The 20,092-nt window shown below is 45.7% G+C and overlaps 1 protein-coding gene and 1 pseudogene across 1 annotated transcript in view; one reads left to right on the top strand and one right to left on the bottom strand.

Moving 5' to 3' along the window:
• LOC105886711 (ras and Rab interactor 3-like) overlaps positions 1-20,092 on the top strand; it is a 50,946-nt gene that overhangs the window by 8,022 nt on the left and 22,832 nt on the right. The gene's annotated exons all lie outside the window — the stretch shown is intronic.
• Positions 16,243-16,773, bottom strand: LOC100953022 (annotated as a pseudogene).

A 20,092-nucleotide genomic window follows, 5' to 3' on the forward strand; every position in this document is an offset into this window, starting at 1 on the left:
CTTTTTTTTTTTTTTCCACGACACAGGCTAGGGTCTTGCTTTGTCACCCAGGCTAGAGTGCAGTGATGCAGTCGTAGCTCACTATACACTATTTCTGGGCTCAAGTGATCCTCCCACCTCAGCCTCCTGAGTAGCTGGGACTATAGGTAGGCATCCCTATGCTCAGCTAACTTTTTAATTTTTTGTAGAGATGAGGTCTTGCTATATTGCCCAGGCTGGCCATAAACCCCTACAGTCCTCCCACCTTGGCATCCCAAAGTGCCGGCAGGGATTATAGGCACAAGCCACTGTGCCAGACCCCTCAGTCCCCTCTGTTTTAAATGAAGTTCGTAAAAACTTCCATGGGGATAGGGTTTGAGAACCATTTCCTTGATATCTATCACCATCTTTGAGTTCAAGAGTGAAACAGTGCCGGTTCATTGCCCCCTGAATTTTAGCTGGGTGTAGGTTTTAGCTGAATATTTCCCAGTTTCCTTGTGATTAAGTTCAGAACAGTGAAATCTAAGTGGAGAGTGCAGTTTGTTTGGAGATATGAAGGGGTATGGGATTCTTACTTTTACCTCGTCCGTTGCCTGGAATGCAGACATTATGGCTAACATAATGAAGCAGACAAATTGGACTCCAAGGTGAGTATAAAAGTAGAAGTGGTGCAGGAGGGAATAACACTGTAGAGAGGGTTCCAGACATTTTGGACCATCATTCCTGCTCTGGACTGCTTACCCAGGGTTTTGTATAAGAGGAATACATACTTATCTTTTTAAAATCCCTGATACTTTAGATTTTCTATCACTTACGGACAAACTTAATTCTAACAAACACAAGAGTTTTATATCTCTTGTCACACAGCACCACACTGTATGCCAGAAATACTAATCTGCTTTGCAGAGCTGGCTGCCAGTCCTCGTTTCCTACTGGAGTGAGGGTGGAAAAGGAGGAGCGAGGTGAGGCAGTTTCACACTAAGACTCTTGTTTCAAGGATTAGATTGCAAGCATTTTTTTCATATTGATGTGTATGAGTTTTACATTTCACCAGAAGCTTGAGACTGTGTATTCTGGTTTGTGTTTCTGACTCCTGAATCCTTGTGTTTTGACAAGGTTAGATACTGCTGATCAAGGCAACCCTGACTCTCCACACAGCCTCGGTTCCTCGTCTCTGCTCAGGCCCAGGACTGTCCTGGGGTAACCCTCCCTGTGCCAATGTTCTGCAGCTTCTTCAGAGAGTTGGGCTACTGCCTCACAAGCACAAAAAGCCTGGGGCCAGTCTCAACAGTGCATTCTTGCTAGCTGCTGCCATTCACTCATTCATTCACTGTCCCTTTATTGAGCGCTTGCTGGGTACCAAGCAGGCTTTGTGCTGACCACTGGCCACTGGGGGGTTTTCAGAGGTCACCTCACCTCTTTGCTCAGCCATGGGAAGGGTTTGTCCTGAAAAAAAACTGGGACTCGACTTCCTCATTCCAGGGAAAGCACAGGCTTATACTGAGCCTGTAAGAGATAGGGGGGCAGTCAAGTGAGAGGCGATGGCCCCACAAGCAGAAGATATGGCCAGGAAAATAAGATACATCTGGCCCAGCCCTCGCCTCTACTGGGCCAGGGCAGTGTTGAGACAGGCGTCAGGTGTTTTGTGCTTATGAGGCGGGAGCCTAACTCTCCAAAAAAGCTGCAGAACATTGGCACAGGGAGGGTTACCCCAGGACAGTTCTAGGCCTGAGCAGAGATGAGGAACTGAGGCTATGTGGAGAGTCTGGGCTGCCTTGGTTATGGTTTGGGGGAGTTGCCAAGGCCCCTGATTCCTCCCAGCCCCTATATCTCAGCAGCATGGTCTCTTGGAGCCCTGCTTGGGCCTCATGGTGCTGGTCTGGTGGTCACCCCATGGCTCATCCTTGCCCCCTTGTCTCAGTCTTGTGGGGACACAACAGTAATGTTCAGAGCTATGGTTCCGGGAAGTGGGGAGACCATGACTGGCTGAGGGTACCCTGCTCAGCCGGTGGGGGCTGGAGGGTTGGGTCAGGTGTGTCTGGTTTTCCCAGTCACTGCCTGGAAAGAATTTCCTGGAAGGTGAGGGCTAAGATAAGTGATGTCTGGGAGTTTCTCCAGTAAACTCAGGGTGTAGGGGTGCTACAGGCTGCACATGCCTGATGTTTGTATTCTGGGGGGGTGGCTGGAGTGTGCACAAGGGCCCATACAGCATAGGCTCTTAGGCTGTATTCTGAAGGCTGGGAGATTATGGGCAGGGATTTGTCCCTATTTTAAAAAAAAAATTGACCTATATATCAGTTTCCTAGGGCTCCTTGAACAAAGTGCCATCACCTGGTTGGCTTAAAATAGTAGATCTCACCCTCTCACTGTTTTGGAGGCCCCAGTCTGAAATTAAGGTGTCTGTAGGGTGAGGCTCCCTCCAGAGGCCATCAGGAAGGAGCCTCCCCCTTTCTTCTTAGCTTCTGGGGGCCCCAGGAAATCCTTGGGATGCTTTGGTTTCCGTGGACACATGGCCATTTCGCCCACCCCATGAGCCTCTCTGTTTTTCCTCTTCCTGTAAGAACACCAGTCACATTGGCTTTAGGGCCCAACCTACTCCACTATGACCTCATCTTAACTAATTATATATGCGGCAACCGTATTTCTAACTAAGGTTACTTTCTTAGATCTTGGGGGTTAGGACTTAATATTTTTGAGGGAGAGGTCACAATTTAACTCATAACAAACTCTAATTTACATGGAGTAAAAGTTACTATCATTAGTGTACATTTCTGTTCATTTTGACAGACTGTAGACAGTCAGGCATCTGCCACCACAATCAAGACAGAACCGTCCACCACCCTCCCAAAGCCCCTTGTGGCCTTTGTAGTCAACCCCTCCCCACCCCAGACCCTGGCAGTCACTCATTTCTGCTCCACCCTTATAGGTTCTGCCTTTTCAAGGATGTTGTCTGAATGGAATCATGCAGTGTGTCACCTTGGGTCTGGCTACTTTTCCTTAGCTGAATGCATTTGAGATTTGTCCACGAGTGGCAGGACTCAGTAGTCTCATTCCTCTTCGTCACTGAGACTCTTTCACTGGATGGATTCAGCGGTTTGTTTATCCGTTCCTCCACTGAGGCCCGTTTGGGTTGTTTCCAGACTGCAGCAATTCCAAAGGAAAGCACTACAAACGCAAATGTGTGCATGTAGATTTCTTTCTCAGCGGAATCATGTGAGCAGGGAGAGGTGGGCTCACTGCCCGGTACTGAGGGACAAGTGGATGGAGCTTGGCAGTGGGCTAGGTGTGCACTGTGCAGGTGTGGAGATCACTTTCCTCACCTGTAAGATGAGAGCAATAATTGCTCCTAATTTGGAGTGGTCATTGTATTACATGAGTTAATATACATAAGGACCTCAAATAGTCAGACACATAGTAGGCTTTCAATAAATGTGTAGTTTTCCATGGTCCTCTGAAGTGCCCTGGCTCCTCTCCCTCTTGTTCACTCCACTCACCCCTTTGACCATGAGCCAGTCGGTGGTCCCTCTTATGGTGCTCTGAGGCCATGGACATCTCATCTGGGGTCTGGGGGCCAAATCTCCTGACAGGGTCTGCTCTGACTTGCTGTGAAACTTTGGGCTGCTTCCTTGCCCTCTCTGATCATTGTTTCCTCTGTTCACACAGCATGGAGGTACAGGCCATACTGTGTGCCAGACACTGTGTAAAGCAGCATGTGGCACAGCAGGCTACACACAGTAGGCACTTCATCAAGATTTATGGCTTTGGATCTGCCCACACAATGAAGGGAGGCTCACATAGATGGCTTTTGGAATACCCCAAAATTTGGGGGTTGGCAGAGGCTCCTCCACAACTGCCACAAATATTGTCCCCTTTTTCTCCCAAATATATCCTCTGCCTTTGATCGGAGCTGGCAAGGTGGCAGCCTGGCAGCCTCAAAAGCTACAACATGAGTGGAGAGCTGGTACTTGGCTTAGGCTTCAGGGGAAGGAAGAGGTGTGGTGGGCTCTAGTTCAAATGCTACAGCCGCCCCCAGAGGCCAGCCCAGCTGATGGAGAGCCCTATCCTAAGACCAGGATTCGTGTCCTTTTGTGTCATGTTTATTGCATTTTTGTGATTTTTATTGTTGTTGTTGGTAGTGGTTTTGCTATTTAAATGGTTCCCAGGTGGAGTGCTCAAGGGCTATCTAGTGGCAAGAAGGCTGTGCTGTGCCTTACAGAAAGAAATACGTGAGTTAGATAAGCATCATTCAGGCATGAGTTAATCCTGTAAGTTCAATGTCAATGAATCAAACATATATATATTCAGTAGGGTGCCTTCATTTTTTTATTGACATAAATAAACACACATTGTGTGTTTATTTATTGACAGAATCTCACTCTATTGCCCAGGCTAGAGTGCTGTAGCATTAGCCCAACTCACAGCAGCCTCAAACTCCTGGGTTCAAGTAATCCTCCTGCCTCAGCCTCCTGAATAGCTGGGACTTAGAGACGCCTGTCAAATGCCTGGGTAATTTTTGTATTTTTGGTAAAGACAGGGCCTCGTTCTTGCTCAGTCTGGTCTCAAACTCCTGAGCTCAAGGGGTCCTCCCACCTTGGCCTCCCAGAGTGCTAGGATCACAGGCATGAGCCACTGTGCCAGCCTAATAAGGTTCCTTTAAATAAAAACACACATAAAACAGAGTTACGTATTGATTGGTTGATAAACTTTTGTGACCAGAGGCTTGCATCAATAGTTCCCTTAGGAACAATAGTTCAGTTTTCACTAACTATTCAGTGTTCATGGTGACTTTGTAGAACATAACCACCACGAATAATGAAATTGAACTGTATCTACATTGTGTAGATAAATCTGCCATTAATCTCTCCACTTCCACCCTCTGCAGCAGTTCCTGCCTCTGGGTTAAGAAGTGCCCATCATATCTATGGTTTCTCTTGAAAATGCACAAGTCCTTGGGATATTCCTTCAGTCTTGGGGCCTTGGTCCTCTCCCACCTTCAGTGAAATTTAAAGGTTGAAAAGGACAGTTTCCAAAAAGGTCAGTGGTCAATGATAATATGTTATATTCTCTGATTCTAATACAAGAATTCTTGTAGGGGGTAGCATATCAATAAAGGCAAATAAAAAGCAAAGAGCAGAGCATGGTGGCTCATGCCTGTAATCTTAGCATTTGGGGAGGCTAAAGCAAGAGAATCGCTTGAGGCTAGGAGTTCAAGACCAGCCTAGGCAACATATCAAAACCGCATCTCTACAAAAAATTTTAAAAATTAGCTGGGCGTGGTAGTACATACCAGCTACTTGGGAGGCAGAGGTAGGAGAATCACCTGGGTCCAGAAATTCAAGGCTGTAGTGAGTTGTGATTATGGGCAGCAGAATGAGATCCTGTGTCTCAAAAAAAAAAAAAAAAAAAGAATTAAAAGCAGGGAGTCTTGACCCTCACAGATTTGATACTATTAATCCCAGATGATTATGAGGATTTACATTAGGCCACTTTGCTAAGAGCTTTTCCTCAGCTGATTGTCACAGCCCTCTGAGCCTGAGACTACAGTGTCCAGTTTACAGGCCAGAAAACTGAGGCCCAGCAGGTGACTTGATCAAAGCTCTCAGCAGTAAGTGACAGAGCCAGGAACTGAGTCCAGGTTTGTCTGAGTCTAGAGCCTCTGCCTTAGCCAGTCAACTCTCTGCATCCCTGTGCTGTATTCCTAGGTCCTGGGGCATGCTGGGACCTCCCCAGCCTTCCAGGCCCCGTGGAGGGGGTGACTTTCCTACCCTCTCCCCAAGTTGGCACTGTGGGCAGGCACGGTGAAGAACCTGGGAGGTCAGACAGGGGCACCTGGCCCTACTGCCAGTCTCTTCCCTTGTCATCTGCTAGCAGAGTCCCACCTTGCAGTCCCCATCCTTGGAGTCTTTGGGGGTCATTTTAATGTGGGTGGAGGGACTGTCAGTTATGCCTCCTTATCGCTCCTTCCTCTCCCCCACCACAGAGCCTCCCTGTTGTCCCTAAAGTTGAATCACCAGTATCTTGGTTAGCTTGGAGCAAGGTAACAAAATGCTATAGACTAGGCAGCTAATAAACAATGGCTTTCTTTCTCATAGTTCTGGGAGCTGCAAAGTCCATGATCTAGGTGCCTGCAGATTTGGAGTCTAGCAAGGGCCTATCTCCTGGTTGGCAGGTAGCTGTCTTCTCACCGTGTCCTCACATGGCAGAAGGGCTAAGTTAGTTCTTGGGCTGTCTGGGGCCTTTTTATGAGGGCCCTAATCCCATTCATGAGGGCTCTGCCCCTGTGACCTGGTCACCTCCCAAGGGCCCCTCCTCCTAATGCCATCGCGTGGGGAGGTGAGGATTTCAATGTATACACTTCAGGGGGACACAGACAATCATTTCTGGCAGCCAGTGCCCTTGGCTTCCTCCCACTAGCCTTCTGCAAACTCACCAACAGTGACTATGCCTTAGGGTGAGGGACTGCACGTTTTAAAATCTGATGGAGGTGGGTAGTCACATATGTTCACAGGAAACAAGCACCTGTGGTGGGCTGCTTTCAGGCTGAGGGGTACAGCACCCCTCTGGTTTTGCAAGGGGGACTGGGCTGGGGTAGGGAGGGCGGCTCCATCAAGACATGTCAGGACTGCAGTCAGCTCATGACACGCTTATTCCCCAATGGAAGAGATGTGATCACAGTAACTGCAGGGGAGTTGCAAGGTGACTCAGTGTCACCAGGGGCTGGAGAGATATGACACCACACTGGCTTCCTGCAAGGCACAGATCAGGCCTGCACCTGCATGTCATTGGCAGTGCCCATAGGTGGGCCATCGGGAACCAGCATTGCCTTCCAGTAGCCCCTCCAGTTTAGAAATGGAAGTTCACTTTGTGAATACCTCCCATCCCCAAATTTTCACTGCCCCACCTCCTGCAACCCTCTTAAGTGTATAGGGGCAGGAATCTTTTCTCTTATTTTACTGCTGAGTGATCTGAAGCCCAGAGAGGGAGGGAAACTTGCCCAAGGTCACACATTAAACTGGTAGCAGAGGCTAGAATAGACCCCCAGCTACCATTCCAGGATAAAGAGTTTTCTGCACCACTCAGAGCTGCCCAGGATGAATATACACAGCAATCACTTACTGAGCCCTTTCTGTCCTCACAACCCTATGAGGTTGTCTCATTTTACATACATTGAGAGGCTAGTCTTAGAGGGGGGTGTAGGCAGGGGCCTGAGTGAGTGCACTGAGGTCCTTGTCACTTTTTTGGAGTTAGCTGTGTCTACCAGAGGCTGCTGCTCCCCTGTCCTCCCCACCCCCAGCCCCAGGATCAGGTGGCAGAGGGGAGGGCTACAGATTCCTTCCCATTTCCCCCACTCAACTCCAGATGAGGGGGAACTGCTGAGTAAGCTGCAGGCTTGGCCAGAGGCTGGGCTCACAGTGGGAGGTACGGGCTGCCACATGTCATGGGTGCTCCTGAAAGGAGGGTGGCCTGCAGGGGCCACTCCCAGCTGTCTGAATCTCAAGTCGTCTTACTCATTTTCCCAGCCTCATCCATTCTGGGCTGGAAAAGGCAGCAGAAGGGAGGTAGGCACAGGAGCTTGGAGGCTCTAGAAATCCAGGGAGCTCTGTAGGGGATTAGACAGCCTGGGGAGGCCTGGGAGGGCGTCATGCGCCAAAAGCCCCTCCCAAGAAGGGACCTTGATACATACAGTCTGCAGTGGCTTCAGAGAGAAGGGGCCACTGAACACTGGAACAGATGACCCAGTCTTAGAATTGGAATTTCCTTTCCTGAAGAACTTTCTGAATAAGGTGATAGCTAATGGCAGTTAACACTCGGCATGCATACAGTTTCCCTCTTTAACTTATTCCATTTTAATTGAAAACAAATCCTACAAATAATACACGAATTCATATGCACAATGAAAAGATTTAAACAATAGAAAAGCCTAGTAGACCTGCATTATCCAATATGGTACCAACTAGCCACATGGAGCTATTTTACAGATTGAATTAATTAAAATGATGTAACAGTCACACTAGCCACACTTCAAATGCTTAATAGTAGCCACATGAGACTTACGGTGACCATATTGGCTGGTACAGACACAGAACATTTCTATCATCGCACAAAATTCTTTTGGACAGCACCAGCTAGACCATAATTGGGAAAACACTACCAGTCAAAAAATAATTTTTGGAATCAATTTGGTTCCTTTGGACTTGTTTTATATGTTACATATGTGTGAGTATCCATAGCAATAGCCCTCTTGAATTTATGAAACCTTTCCATATACACGATTCCACCTAATTTGCCCAGCTTCTTGGCCTCATGAGTATGAAAATGATATTTCACCCTTTTAAACAATGATATCCTTTGTCATAACGTTTTGTGTTATTTTACAGATGAAGAAACTGAGGCTCAGAGAAGGTAATTGGGCCACAAGTGAAGAGTGGGTTGGAACAGGTTTATTCCCTAGGGATGAGTTCTTCCCCCTTGGTTTGTCCAGGGTACTGAGGTGCAGCAGATATGGGGACTGCAGGGGACGCCTTTCAAATCCCTGCACATCCCACTACATTGTGTGTGTGAGAGAGGCTCAAACAAGCAAAGAGACCTGGGAAGTCTCACTCCTGGGTATCTCTTCTTGCATTTTATTTATTTGTTTATTTTTGAGACAGAGTCTCACTATGTCACCCTCACAGCAATCTCAAACTCTTGGGCTTAAGTGATTCTCTTGCCTCAGCCTCCCAAGTGGCTGGGACTACAGGAGCCCACCACAATGCCTGGGTATTTATTGTTGCAGTTGTCATTGTTGTTTAGCTGACCCGGGCTGGGCTTGAACCTGCCAGCCTCGGTGTATGTGGCTGGCACCATAACTGCTGTGTTACAGGCACTGAGCCACTCTTCTTGCATTTTTATTGTTCCCCTTGAAGTTGTCACTTGTTATTTTCTGATTTTTAATCATAATTCATATTTACTGTAAAAATTTGAAATGTACAGAAAAGTGTTAATAAGGAGAAAGAAATCTCTTGATCTCAGGGTTAACAACCACTACTGTGCCAGTTTTCCCTCCCACCTGCTGAGGAGGAGAGTTCGGTTCTTCCACACCTTCCCGTGTCCTTGGTAGGTCGGTCTTCATCACGGTACCCATTCTCATAGGCTCTTGTTGTAGTTTTAATTTAAGAGTCCAATTCCTTTTCATATGCTGTTGGCCATTTGGATATCTTCTGAACGAAGCTCTAGTCCAAGCCTCTTGCCTGTTTGGCTATGTGTTGTCTTATCTTTTCCTTATTGCTGTGTACACATCTGTATATCACCTGGCCATGAACCGTTTGTTGGTTATGTGTGATACAAATGCCGTCTCTCACTCAGGGCTTGAGCTTTCTTCTTTTCATGGTGTCTTGATAAGCAGAAAAATTTTCACTTTGCTACACTCAATTTTGTTGGTCTTTTCCTCTGAGATCAGGGTATGTATGTGCATACGGTTTAAGAGGTCTCTCTCTCCCATCAGATCCTGAAGGTTTTCTTTGTGACTTTCTTCTACAGGCTTTTCTGTTTTGCTTTCCACCTTTAGAATAGGACACAGTCTATCTGGAACTGTTGTTTGCGTAAGATGTGAAGGAGAGGCTAGATTTCATTTTTCCCCTGTGTGGATGCCTACTTGTTTAGCACCTTTAATTGAAAAGAGAGCCTTTTCCTTGAGGTTCTGCTGTGGCCATGCAGAATCCAGTCTGTGTGGGTCTATTTCTGTACTATCATGTTCTGAACTGTGTGTCTGTCCCTGCACTAATACCACACCATCTTAATCACTGTAGCTTTCTAGTAAGTCGTGAGGTCCCACAGAATAAATTCTAACCCCTTCTTCGGGTGTGCCCTGGATTGTCTCAGCCCTTTGCCTCTCTGTGTCCCTTTTCCCTGGATACCTTTGGGATTCCAGTTGATGATTGCAGTGTTTCTGTAGATCAGTTTGTGGAGAACTGATACCTTGACGGCATTGTCTTCTGCTCCACAGACAAAATCTATCCTTCCATCTCTATATTCTTATATTGTATGTCTGTGATGTTTAATGGTTAGTCTTATATCATAAGTGGACTATAGACTCAAGAGACTGCCCAGGCTCACATCCAGCTATATCACTTGCTAATTCTGTAGATGTAGTGAGTTGCCTAACTTCTCTGTCTCAGTTTCTTCCTCTGTAAAATGGGAGTGATAACCAGAGTAACCTTACAGGATTCTTTAAAAGGATTAACTTAGTTAATATCTGTAAAGCAGGAGGAGGTATGCATGGCACAATGTAGATAGTAAACTCTGGAATGTTACTAATTTTTTTGAGTAGGTAATGTGGTCATAGGATTCAAAATAGAAATATATAAAGAAAAAGATGCATGGAGAAGTTAGAAAGTCTTTCTACCTTTGTTTCCCTTGTCCCTGGTCACACCCCTCTGTCACTAGTTCACTATATTTTCTTCCAAGGTTTCTTTATGCAAATGCAAATCATTATTATTATTATTTTTTTTTTTTTACAACAGCATGCTATTCTATACTTTGCCTTTGTTGCTTAACCACATATCTGGACATTTTTCTGTATCAGCACACAGAGAGCTTCCTCATTTTTCACAGTTGTATAGTAGTCCGTGTATTTACCCTATCTGTACTGATGAGCGTTTAGATTGTTTCCAGCCTTTTCTCCTTTGCAGACAACGCCTCAAGAAATCCATGAGTCCTTTTCTGTGTGTTATTTTGCATATGTACAACTGTACCTGTCAAGATAAGTTCCCACAATTGCTGGGTCAAAGGGCATGTGTGTTTGCAATTGTAGTAGGAGTCACTAAATAGCCCTTGATGAAGGCTGTACCAATTATGTTCCTTCCAGCTATGTGTGAGAGTTATGTAGAGGCTCTTCTTACTAGCCGTATATTATTCCTGTGTTTGTATTTGGTTGAACATCTAAAATTGCTTTCTTTGTACGTCAAAATGGTTGAATTTTGCAAGCTTCATAGGGTACTAGTATTTCCTTAATTGCTTAATTTCTTATACCCTCTTCTCCAAGCAAGGGGCTCAGTACTAGATGTGCATAGAAGCCAATACTATGGCACTGGCTTTTGAGAAAAGAAAATACTTTATTGCAAGGTTGACCAGCAAGGAGATAGGAGGCAGTACTCAAACCTGTCTCCCTAAGCTGAGGGCTGGGGGCTGAGAGCAGGTTTTATGGGAAGAGAACTATGAGGCAGATAGAAAATGCAGGTGGGCATGACTTGATTGGGTTACACAGACAGGCAGTGCCACATCCTTGGCTCTTAAGTTTATACTATAACAAAATAGGGTTCCAATCACTTCTTTTGTTTTTTTGAGACAGAGTCTCACTATGTCACTCTCGGTAGAGTGCTATGGCATCACAGCTCACAGCAACCTCAAACTCTTGGGCTTAGGTGATTTTCTTGCCTCAGCCTCCCAAGTAGCTGGGACTGCAGGTGCCCACCACAATGCCCAGCTATTATTTTTGTTGTAGTTGTCATTGTTGTTAAGCTGTCCCCCCCCACCCCCCACCCCTGCTGGATTCAAACCCACCAGCTCCAGTGTATGTGGCAGGCACCCTAGCCGCTAAGCTACAGGTGCCGAGCCTCCCCTCACTTATTAATTTGGTCCACGCTTCTCAGTCGGGGCGCTTAGTTTCTGTATGCCGTTGACTTTTTTGTTCTGGCTGGCTCCAGGCTCCCTAATTGGACATGCTTGGTTCACTTGTACATGCTTGTGCCTTGTAGCCTGGGCGTCCATTGCAAATGAAAAGCAACTCAACATTCTATTAGTGATAAACTTGAACCAGTTTGAACTGGTTCTATGGTTATACTGTTCTATGCTGGGCCTGGGCACACAGTGGTAGATGTGTCTGACACTGGAACACAGCTTGGTTTGGGGACAGGGCCAGCATGTTACAGGCAGTCTTGTTCACTACTTGGAATTTCCAGTCTTCCACAGCTGCTGAACATCTTTGTCCCCTAAGCTTTATTTCCATTTCAAAAATATCTCTTCGAGGTAGTTTCTAGAAGGAAAATAGCTTAAAATTTGCGATCTTTGCCAGAACAAGAGAGCAGAGTTCTCTAAATATGTTTGTACAGAGCCAAGATCAGTTCTACAGATGAAATCCTTTTAAGAACTTTTCTTTTTCAAAGTTCTGAGTTGTTCTAATTATTTTTTGAATAAGCGGACTGCCTCCGTAGGCTCCACCAGGCCCATGTGGGGGTCAGTGTGGGCAAGCAGAGCCCACTGTGGACAGCAGGGCACCTGGCTGGAGGCAGGAAGGCAAGGCTGGAAGCTGGAAAGTGCTGGACACACTGAGTAGCAGCAGGCCTGCAGCACACACAGATGTGGAAAGTTTGAAGGCCTTTGACCTGCCAGACCCCTTGATGTGGGCTGTGACGTGTGAACCAAGGCAGCCTGACCTGCTCTCAGCACTTCCGGGGTCCGGAAGACCTGCCTAGGCTGACTTCCCCTCTGAGAGGCTGTGGGCAGGGGCCACAGAGCCTGTCCCAGGTTGCTGGGGCTGACCCACGCAGGGTAGGGGGCCTTGGGCTGTACCCTGTACCCCACCTTGTCATGGAAGGCCTATTGGTTTCCTAGAGAGGAGAAACCTCGGGAACTTTCTCACAACTGGATTTCCCAGATGTCACCCTCGGAGCCCCCCAAGCATCTGTGGGAACCCACCTGCCTTGTCAAGCGTTTGCACATTAAATGTTGGTGAGCAATTCTGGTTCTGAAACTGGCTACTCCTCTTCCATCCCTACGGACTCCATGGTCACCCTGGAATTACGTTTTTGGTCCTACATGCACCAAAGCCTGGGGCGGATGGAACGAGGAAGCAACTGTGGCTCAGCTTCACACATGTCCAGGAAGAAGGAGTTGGCACGCTCAAAGCCACAGAGATGCTGGCCTGGCTGCCTGCCTCCTCTGGCTGTCCACTGGGGCAGGGCTGGTCTGGCTTGGAAGACAAGTCTTCATGGGAAGCTAGCCAAGGGTCGGTTGAGTCACAGAATCATGAAAGTCACTGTGCTGAGTGGAGCCTTAGTCCTTGGTCTGATCTGTGTTCGGTAAACACATAGCACAGTTGCTGCCACTCCTGTGTGTGGAGTCCGGGGCAGACATCACTGGTAGATCCCTGCATTCTCCCTCAGCCCAGGCTTCAGCATGACAGTCTGGGCAGCTTCTCGAACATCATGTCATGTTTATTCTCCTCAGTACAATTATTATCCTTCTGTCTTTGCACCTCTGAAATGTGTTCACGTGGAAACTCACCCTACTTGCCATCCCAGATCTAGTCCAACATTCTTATTTGCTGACGAGGCTACTGAGTATGGAGAGGAGTGAGTCTCAAAGTCACATAGTAAACTACAGGACCGGACAGTGCCACTTCCTTTGTTTCATACCTAGTCTCCAGATGAATACCCCATTTGCCTTGTCATCATTCATCTCATAAAGCCCTTATATAGCCCTTCATTTCAACAATGCAATTCTACCCTCAAAATCCAAATTAATTTTCCATATTTTCCTAAAAGTATTACAGAGCTACAGAGCAATTTATGCTGCCTTAGGTCATGTTAATAGGAGTAGAGTGTCCAAGGTGATGGTCACAGCTTTCTGTGCTGCTCAGGGCACACCTGCGGCATTGTTTCCCTGTTTCATGACACCCATTGCAGAAGTACAAAGACAGAAGGTTAATAATTGTACTCAGAAAGATAAAAACAATATGATATCAGAGCTCAAAAGCACTCCATGATTTATGATCTACTGATTTTTGACAAGGCTGCCAAAACAATTCAATAAAGAAAGAATAGTCCTGGAACCACTGGATATCCATGTGCAAAAGAAGGAAGTCAGACCCTTACCTCACACCATACACAAAAACTTACTCAGACTGAAACCAAGACCCAAACATAAGAGCTAAAACTATAAAACTCTTACAAGAAAACAGGAGTAAAGTTTCATGACTTGGGATTAGGTAATACTTTCTTAGGTATGACACCAAAACCACGAGCAACAAAACAAAAAAAATAGATAAATTGGACTTCTTAGAATGAACAAATTTTATGTTTCAAAGGATATTCTGAAGAAAGTGCAAAACAATGTGTAGAATGGGAGAGAATAGTTGCAAACTTACAAAAAGAAAAAGAAAGAATTTACAACTTAATAATAGACAGATAACCCAATTCAAGAAGAGGCAAAGGATCTCAATAAACATTTCTCCAAAGGAGATATACAAATGGCCAGTAATGAAAAGATGCTCAACATCAGTAGCCACCAGGGAATTGCAAACCAAAACCGTAATGGAATCTATTTCACAGGCACTAGAATGGCTGTAATCAAAAAGACAGACAATAGCAAGTGTTGGAAAGGTTGCAGAGAAATTAGAACTCTCATAAAATGCAGATGGGAATGTAAAATGGTACAACCACCTTGGAAAACAATCAGGTAATTCCTCAAAACGCTAAACATAGAGTTACCATATAATCCAGCCATTCTACTCCCGGATATCTACCTAAGAGAACTGAAAATACATGTTCCACATGTGAATATAAGCAGCATTATTTGTAACATCCGAGAAGCAGAAACAACCCAAATGTTCATCAGCTGATGAACAGATAATAAGTTAAATGTGGTATGTCCACACAGCAGAATTTTGGCAATAAAAAGAAGTGAAACATTGATACAGAGGTACTGATGAATCATACTAGCTGCTGCTACATGGTTGAACTTTGAAAACATGCCACATGAAAGAAGCCAGATATAAACAGGGCCACACGTGTATGATTCCGTTGATAGGAAATGTCCAGAATAGGCACATCTATCAAGACTGAAAGTTAAGTTAGCAGTTGTCAGGAGCTAGAGTGTGTGTGAGGGCAGGGAGGGTGAGATTGGGAGGAAGTGGGGAGTGACTGCTTATGAGTAAGGGGTTTCTTTTTGAGCTGATGAAATGCACTAAAATTGGTTGTAGAGATGGTTATGCAATTCTGCCCCTGTATCAAAAACCATTGAATTGAACACTTGAAGTGGTGTTAAGAACCAAACCACTTTTATTTGCAAATTCATGGAGACAGTGTGTGTAAATCGCCCGGCTCAGGATCAAACACAGTTGATTCCCCTTCCCTCCAGGTAGCTGTGTAGAAAAGTCAGGCTGTTCAACCTGGAAAACAGAAGACGGGAGTGGGAGCCATCTTCCCATAGCTGAGGGGTGTGGGAGAGCTGTTCCTATGGCATTATAAAATGCAGAAAAGGCAACAAGGGGAACAATTTTGGGAGAATAGATTTCATCTTGGGAGAAATTGAGAATTTCTTCTCAGAATGGGTTGCCCAGTGAGGAAGCTAGCTCAGGTGATTAAAGATCTTCAAAGAGATACCAGTACTACCTAATGGGGAAGGTACAAGAGAGGACTCAGGTGTTAGGGTAGCAGCTGAGATGGGTGGTGCCGCAGCTGGCAGGCTTCTGGCAGGCTCCTGGAAGCCTATTGTTAAAGGCCTAGAAATGTTGCTAGCTGGTTATTAAATCTTTGAGAGCCTGACATCAGCAACACTAGGAGTGTTTACATTGTAGACATAAACAGTCAATACTCATTAGGGCTGTTGCTTTTTTATTTGTGTGTGTTTGTTTATTGTCTTAGACAAGTGCTTTATTAGCACACCCCTGGTCCACACCAAATGCTGCCACAGGTGTCTGTGTGCTCTCCTACCTGCAAACATCCAGATCCACCTCCTTCCCCAGGGCAAATTCCTTTCCTGCTCTGCCCCAAGGTCTATGAGTAGTTCAGCTTCCTCTGTGAACTGTTCTGAAACCTTCCATCTGGTGGGAGTTCCAGCTGTGGAGTCAGCTGTGGGCTGTAGTTACCTGGACTGGTTTACTGCTTACGTGACCCTTAAGTTCAGTGGCATACAGAGGGCACTGCAGACAGTGGGGTGGAGTGGCTCACTGGGATCACAGGCCCAAAGCCCCTATCTGTTCATCACAGTAAGGCCTTGCTGTGGGGCATTCTGCCAGCCCCAGATGTCTGCAGCCCCGTCGCACTATGCCCCGGCTTGCATCTTCACCTGGAATCACAAAAGTAGGGCATAGTTTCTGGCATCGGCTGCTGCCTTTGGCCTCAGTAACCTTCCCTGGCTTCTGCTCTGGTGGCTTATGGTAGTTGTGAGCTTTCCACCAAAGCCCCTACAAACTGATTCTTTGGATAGCCAAGTGGATCATCCCCAGGGGGCTGGACTCTTCTTGATTACTTTCCAACAGGGGGTCCCTGAGGGGCTCCTAACCTGACTTACTTATTTATTTTTTTCATTTTAGCAGTTTTTAATGAAAGTTATATATTTGATATTTCATTCCTGCCTCTTTTCAATTGTTTCTTTCTTGTACTTGCCCTTTTCCTTTCCTACTTGGTGAGATTTGGCTTTCCATTCAAGGGTCTGTTTGTGGTCTTTGCTCAGTTTAAGCCTAATAATAATCATCATGCTGGGGTGAAGGCCCCCGTGGACAGTTGTTTCATTAGCCTTTCTCCTTGCACCCACCCAATATAGGTACCATATTTCTTCCTGCAAACCTGGACTACTTTGTCAATCTGCTGACCTTTATAGTGCCCCCGAACAACCTGAACTGCATCATCCTTTCAGATCGAACACTGTACTTCTGTCTCAGCTCTTTGGAAAGAGGCAAAGACATAATCTTCCTGTGAATGTGGGAAGGTGCATTGAAGTGTCTTTTACAGTTCTTGCTTCAGTCAGAAGTCACAAAGGGATTGAACTTCATTTTAGCCACTGCCTCTTTGGCGATGGCCGCAAAAGGGGTGACCTGACTTTAAAATACCAAGAAAAAGTAGCTGGAGTCATCCAGCACGGGTGCATACACTGGCAGAAGAAAGAGCCTTATACCAGTCCAGTCCACATTCCTCAGAGTGTGGCGTGCTCTGGGACCTTGGAGGAAGGGGTGAGTGTGTGTGTGCATGCGCCTATGTACCAGTGGGTTCTTAGCTTAGTTTTTTATTTTTAATTAAATATTTCAAGCACAGAAAAGTCTAGAGACTACCCCGGCTCAGTTCGTTTTAATAAATAAGTCATTACAGAACTGGAAGCTTCCTTCACATTCCTCCCTGATTCTGTTTCCTTCCCTTCCTCCAGGGGTAACCATCATCCTAAATTTGGTGTATGTAGCCAAAGATAAGACTTAGAATTGTTGTGTATGTTTTGATGCTTTGTATCAGAGGACTGATATAAAAATATTTGTATATGTTATGTAAATGTTTCCTTCCTTCTGTGATTTGCTTATTTCATGTAACATTGGATTCTGTCTATTTGATTTTAAAACTTTACCTTTTGATATGACCTCAGACTTCCAGAAAAGTTATAGGACTAGTACAATGAATTCTCACTTGTACACTCCTTTAACCAGATTTACTAGTTAGTGTAACATTTTGTCACATTTCCTTGTTTGTACTCTCTCTAATTTTTAGAATATATCACACACATTGTATCTCTTTACCCTACATACTTCAGTGGGTATTTCTCAAGAACCAGGATCAAAATCAAGATATCAACATTCATACAAAAAACAGAATTCTGAGGTTGGATTATGTAACATTGCTTGCTGTCTTTTTTATTGGTAAATAATAGATATGGGGGGGTACATGTGATATTTTGATACATTAGTATAATGTGTAATAGTCAAATCAGGATAATTGATATCTAGCACCTTAAAAATTTATTATTTCTTTACACTGGGAATATTCAAATTATTCTCTAGTAGTGATTTTGAAATAAACAATAGATTATTGTTTTCTCTGATAAAAAACAAAACAAAAAGTGACCTCTGTCCATTTCTTATGTTGCTGCCATAGCAAGTGAGGAGCAGTAGGTTGTGATCAGGGTCTGCTTGAAGGAATGAGGTATGCTTAGTGGGACTAAGTTGACCTGTGTTCCCAAAGCAACAGGTGTTCTCAGGAGAAACATGCATGGTTGCCCCAGCTAGACTAATGACGTATTAGCAGTGTCATCATGGGCCAGTTATTATCAGCTCCATGGTCCAGATAAGAAAACTTTTTAGAGATGACTTTTAATCATATAAGTAATGCATCATGTTATAATAATGTAAAGCAAATCCCCTGCACTTCTGAGAAATAACTAATTATGTCTTATATATCTTCTGGAAATTGTTTCTATGTATATTTATGTATCTCTCTGTGTGTCTCTCTCTGTAGATACATACATTCCCAAATGCGGTAATAGACATTATTGAACACCCTTTCTTTGCCAGGTATCACAAGGTTATAGAAATAAAAGAGATTTTTTAAAAACCTTCAAAAGTTAGAAAAGTATAATGGAGCCAGATGGCCTAGGGTGGAATCCTAGTTTTGCCACTTATTGGCTGTGTAACCTTAGGTGAATTATTGACCTCTCTGTGCTTCGGTGTCCTCATCTTTACATGGGATTGTTAGGTATAGGGTAGGTGTCTTAGTTTCCTAGGGTTGCAGTAGCAAGTTACTACTAACTTTGCAGCTTTAAACAATAGAAATTTATTTTCTCGCAGTCTGAAGGCCAGGAATGCAAAACCAAAATGTTAGCAGGATTGGCTCCATCTGGAGGCTCTGAGGGAAAATCCATCCCTTCCCCTGTCCTGGCGGCTGAGGGGGCCTGTCTGTCTTGGCATTCCTTGGCTTGGGACATCTTAACTCCAGTCTCTGCCTCTGCCTCACAAGGACTTCATCTATGTCTCTCCATGTCTTTCCTTCTTTTAAGGACACCTGTCATTAGATTTAGAGTGGTCCCTAAATCCAGAATGATCTCATCTCAGAATCTTTAATTGTATCTTCAAAGACCTTTTTTCCAAATAACGTTATGTTCCCAAGTACCAGGGGTTAGGATCTGGACGTATCTTTTGGGAGGACACAATTCATTCTACTAGGTTGAGTTAGGTAGTTGAGGACGAGTGAGTTACCAGGATGTTGAGCAAATGAAACCACCAAGTTGCTACCTGGTTGGCATTACCAGGGCACTCTCCCACCCTGGCCCCTCCACTTCTGTGTCTCATGGTGCCTTGTCCAGAGCCTTCTGGCCTCCCTGTAACATTTATCACTAGAGCCACAACTGGCCTCTTGCTGGCCCAAGAGCCCTCCTTTAAGGAGCAAGGACCAGCCTCTCCATCCCAATAGACCCCTTCCATCTTAATGAAGCTGGGAGGCCACTCCGTCTAAGGTTGGACTGTGGATGAGGCAGAGACAGACTTTTCTGGGGCTTCTCCTGCTGTCACACATCCCTCGGAGTTCTGGCCAAGTCTGTACAAAGGGCCTCAGTTCTCCACACAATGAGGTTGCAGTAAATTCTCGGCACCACTTCCCCAGGGCTAACAGGGGTAGCCCAAAGCCATGTTGAGTTGGGCTGGGAAGTGTCTGTACCTTTCTTCTCAACAAGCGGCAACCAGCCAGGCCCCATGACCTGGGGGAGCTGCCACTCTTACTGCTCTGCCCCACTCTTTGTCAGCCCAGGGGCCACCTCTCCACCCCAGAGTGAGGTCCCTCTTCTCACCCAGGGTGAGTAGGACTATAACAGGGACACAGGCCCTATGTCCAGGAGCTGTGGACACCCCAGGGCAGTTCCCACTCTTCTTCGGGGAGCTAGTGAGAAAATCCCCATGTGAGCTAAGTGTCTGATCACTGTATCTGGCAGGCAGCCTGGGCAGGCATCTGGTGGAAGCTGTGGGATTGGTAGCTTGTGGGCCTGCTGGTCAGAGCTCATTGCTCTGTGCCCCATGACCAAGAGGCAAACTAGCGTGGAATGACTTCTCTTTCTGGTGGTGCTGATGTAAAGCTTGCCAGACTCATTAGTTTGTACTAACAGCACCGTTAATTTTCCAAGGTCCCTTTTGCTCCCTTTGCAGGGCCCTTGACAGAGCTGGAGCAAGGCTGATGAGAAGGAGGGCAGGCCTGGGGTGTCGGAGTGGCTGCTAGCGCTGCCAACAGTTGGCAGATCTGATGCCATGTGGGCTCAATGGCAGTCCCTGGCAGTTGGAGCTGATGTGGCCAGGCTGGTTGATAAGAGTCAGCAGAACAGGCCAGATGCAGAGACTCACGCCTATAATCCTAGCACTCTGAGAGGTGGGGAGATCCCTTGAACTCAG

The sequence above is a fragment of the Otolemur garnettii genome, unplaced genomic scaffold (assembly GCF_000181295.1).
Source record: "Otolemur garnettii isolate 467f Iridium unplaced genomic scaffold, OtoGar3 scaffold00020, whole genome shotgun sequence".
In the NCBI taxonomy this organism is placed as follows: Eukaryota; Metazoa; Chordata; class Mammalia; order Primates; family Galagidae; genus Otolemur; species Otolemur garnettii.